At 40.6% G+C, this 4,682-nt stretch overlaps 1 pseudogene; it reads left to right on the top strand.

Moving 5' to 3' along the window:
* The first annotated feature begins 472 nt into the window (after positions 1-472).
* LOC121441318 lies at positions 473-1,721 on the top strand (annotated as a pseudogene).
* Positions 1,722-4,682: the final 2,961 nt, after the last annotated feature.

Raw genomic sequence — 4,682 nt, 5'->3', positions numbered from 1 at the left:
AATACGGTTAGCGATCTTCTCCAAAAGTCTAATCAAAGAGATTGTCCTCAAGTCGCAAATCTCGTAACTGTGTGTTTCATTCTTCTGATTCGTTCCAATACTATAAACACAGGATTGGATGCATTCTAAACAACACTCAGCATTATCTTAATTTAAAAAAAAAGACATGAAGCTGGGTGGTGGTGGCGCACGCCTTTAATCCCAGCTCTCAGAGGCAGAGGCAGGCAGATCTCTTTAAGTTCGAGGCCAGCCTAGTCTATAAGAGCTAGTTCCAGGACAGGCTCCAAAGCTACAGTAAAATCCTGTCTCATAAAAAAAAAACCAAACAAAAAAAGACATGCACCCCCCGCCCCGGACTCCATATTCTGTTTTACAACTTCGGAAGAAGATTTAGGCTTTACTGGAGGCCAGGTTGGATTTAGGAACCCAAGGTAAGACATCACCTACTACTTAAAGCTCACCAACACCCCAGATGGTGCCCCCAGTCCTGGGCTCCACACTCTGGTCCATAGCCCAGGCAGCTTCACCGGAGACCAGGCTGGTCCTAGGGATCCCAGGTAAGACATTGCCCACTGCCTGTTAACACTCCTTATAAACCTGCCCAACAACCCCAGACTGAACCCCCTGCCCTGGACTCCATATTCTGGCCAACTATTTCAAAAGGCTCTACCGAAGGCCAGGCCGTATCTAGGGACTCAAGTCCCCCAAAACCCCAGTGGATAGACCCCACTGAACCTGAAGACTCATTACTAACTAGAATCCTTGGTCATTTACATCAGAAGACCAAGGAACAAAACACCCACCCAACAAAGACAAAAACAGGAATCAACACCTAGACCTATAACCATCCCAAATCCAGATGCCTAAATGCCAGTGTAAGAACACAATCAATAGTAGAAAGGGCAATATGGCACCACCAGAACCCAGCTATCCTGCTACAGCAAGACCTGAGCATTCCAATGCAACGGAAGCACAAGAGAGTGACCTTAAAGATAATGTTATGGCTTTTTCCGCCTAGCCCTCCCAGGCCTGCAGGTCTTCTTGGAGCTGCAATTGCGGGTTTCTGTTGCTCAGGATGAGGGTCTGTGAAAGCTATCAAGAAGAAGGCCTACTTTAAGAGATACCAAATGAAATTTAGAAGGCAGCAAAAGGGGAAAACTGACCACTATGCTCACAAACAATTGGTGATCGCAGACAAAAATAAATACAGCACACCACAATACAAAATGATGGTTGGCATAACTAACAGAGACGTCATCTGCCAGATTGCGTATGCCCGTATGGAAGGGATACGATAGTCTGCGCAGCGTATGCACAAGAACTGCCAAAATACAGTGTGAAAACTGGCCTGACAAACTATTCTGCAGCCTATTGTACCGGCCTGCTGCTGGCCTGCAGGCTTCTCGATAGGTTTGCTGTGGACAAGATCAGTGAAGGCCAAATGGAGGTGACTGGAGGTGAATACAGTAAGGGAAGCATTGATGGGCAGCCTGGGGCGTTCACTTGCTATTTGGATATGGGTCTTGCCTGAACTACAACTGACAAAAAATGTTTTGGGGGGGCTCTGAATGGAGCTATGGATGGAGGCTTGTTTATTCCTCATGGTACCAAACAATTCCCTGGGTATGATTCTGAAAGCGAGGCGTTCAATGCAGAAGTACATTGTAAGCATTAACATTTATCAGAATTTTGCAGACTACATGATGAAGTTGGTTCTGTAAGTTAGCTTTTGTGAATAGTGTTTCAATAAAGACTGATGTGTAAACATCTGTGGGATATGTTGACGTGGAGTCCAAGGTAAATATCCAGTAGTTGTACAACAGGGCCATATGGAAGTATTTTTATGGAAACTGTTTTTAGTTTATGAGAACTCCCATACACTGACTTCTACTGTGATTTGACTAGTTTATTCCCATCAGAATTCTGTAAATTTTTTCCTTTCTCCACATTCTTTGCCAACACTTGTTGTTATTTGTTTGCTTAATGACTGCTATTCAGCCTGGGGATAAAATGGAATATTAATGTAGTTTTAATTTGCATCAAATTATGATTGACAAGTGTGTCAAAACTAATAAGCAAAGGACAATATTTTCAAAAACATTTGTAACTCACATGTCAAAGAATAAAGTTTGACACTTTCTACCATTATTATCTCAAAATAGGCTAAGTACATATATTTACTTACATGCATAAAAGTTTTATTAGAAAAGATGGGAGAAAAGTTTTATGATCTTAGATTTATCAGTGATTTCTTTTTTAATATTTATTTATTATGTATACAATATTCTGTCTGTGTGTATGCCTGTAGGCCAGAAGAGAACACTAGACCCCATTACAGATGGTTGTGAGCCACCATGTGGTTCCTGGGAATTGAACTCAGGACATTTGGAAGAACAGGCAATGCTCTTAACCTCTGAGCCATCTCTCCAGCCCTATCAGTGGTTTCTTATGTAAGATACCAAAAGCCCAACATATAAGAAAAACAGATGCCAGGTAGTGGTGGCACACACCTTTAATTCCAGCACTTGGGAGGATGAGGCAGCTGAATTTCAGTGAGTTTCAGGCCAGTCTGGTCTACAAAGCTAGTTCCAGGACAGCCTGGATTGATACACAGAGAAACCTTATCTTGAAAAAAAACAAAAAACAAAACAAAACAAAAATAAAATAAAACAAAAAAGAAAAACAGATAAGTTGAATTTTATCAAAACAAAAGTTGTATACACTGAAGGATGCTATCAATAAAGTACAAGGACAACACAATGTAGGAGAAAATATTTGTTAATCACACCTCTAACAAGGAATCAACATCCAGACAATATTAAGAATTTTATACCTCAAACACAATAAGCCAAGCAATGTGGACAAAGGTATTGAATTGTCATAGGATGTAACAGTTCCATTTCTAGGTATATGCAGAAAACCAAAACCAGAGACTGGAACAGACATTTGTGCTCCAATATTCTCGGCAGCATTGTCCAAAACAGGCAAAATGTTGTAGACAACGCTATTGCCAAGAGACAGATGTACATCATTAGTTGATTTTTCGTGCTGAGGATTAAATCCAGGGCCTTGTTTACACTAAGCAGGCAATGCAGTCTGTGCATCAAATAGAATATTATTCAGAATCAGAAAAAATAAAAAAGTTTAATTGTTGATACATGCTACAATGTGGATAAATTTTGAAAACATTGTTATGTGGAATAAACCAGACACAAAAGTCATGCTATCTTATGAGTCACTTACATGAGATGTCAGGAACAGTCAAATTAATAGAGGCAGAATGCAGAATGATGCTTTTGTCTGGCTGGGGAGAAGGGGCATGGAGATTTTAAATGAATATAGTTTTAGTTGATGATGACAATTTGCAGAAGGACATATGTACTCACTACTGGCCTGTCCATTTGGCATGGTTAAAATGCTACCTTTTTACTATACTATATACATGTATATATGTATAGTAATATATACATATATATGTGTGTGTGTGTGTACACACACACACACACACACACACACACACACTCCATTAGGTTTGGTCAGAAAAATCTGTTTTGGAAAAAGGAAGCTGAAGAGTTCTAAATAACAGAATGGTACAAAATGGTATGTATTTGGGGTTTCTGGAAGTGGTCTTAGCGAGTACTTCTCCACTGGCAGTAGTCAGTGGAGAAGAAGAGAAGAGCAAGAGGCAAGGCCAGGACAACTGCACAAATTCATTGCCTCTGGAGAGGATAAACCACTAATTTAGAAAGTGGTTCATCAGCCTGGTATTGGCATAAAAACAGACAGGAGGACCAATGGAACCAAATCAAAGACCCGGATATTAATCTACACACCTTTGAACACCTGATTTTTGACAAAGAAGCAAAAAATATCAAATGGAAAAAAGAAAGCATATTTAAAAAATGGTGCTGGCATAACTGGATATCAACATGTAGGAGAATGAAAATAGACCCATATCTATCACCATGCACAAAACTCAAGTCCAAATGCATCAAAGACCTCAACATAAAGTCAGCCACACTGAACCTTATAGAAGGGAAAGTCAGAAGTACACTTGAATGCATTGGCACAGAAGACCACTTCCTAACTATAACCCCAGCAGCACAGACACTGAGAGAAACAATTAATAAATGGGACCTCCTGAAACTGAAAAGCTTCTGTAAAGCAAAGGACATGGTCAACAAGACAAAATGACAGCCTACAGAATGGGAAAAGATCTTCACTAACCACACATCAGACAGAGGTCTGATCTCCAAAATATACAAAGAACTCAATAGATATATTTTGAATGAATTAATTTGTTTGTTCTTGTTTTGGGATCAGAGTCTTACGTAGCCAAGGCTGGCCTCAAGCTGGCCATGTAGCTCATGCTGGCGTTAAAGTCCTTATCCTCCCCTCTGCACCTCTACATGTAGCTGAATGGATAAATTTACATTCTATGTAAGTGGCTCTTGAACTTTAGAACATTATCAGTCATGGGAATTTCTTGGGAGGTGTGTTAAAACATGAGAGGATGTGTCTCACCTCTAGAGTTTTAGTAGCTCTGTGAGCAGCTGCAGATCTGCCCCTCTGAAAAGGTCCGGGTGCTATTCCTGGTGGCTAGCTGACCCGCTGCTAGCAGGACTACTTTGGAAGCGAATGAAAACTTCTTGGAAACCTTGTTAAAAGGGCAGCCATCCCCC

This window comes from Microtus oregoni, unplaced genomic scaffold, assembly GCF_018167655.1.
Source record: "Microtus oregoni isolate MIOR12 unplaced genomic scaffold, Mior012 000074F_ref0000038, whole genome shotgun sequence".
Lineage (NCBI taxonomy): Eukaryota > Metazoa > Chordata > Mammalia > Rodentia > Cricetidae > Microtus > Microtus oregoni.
This window is presented reverse-complemented; position numbering and strand designations above follow the sequence as displayed.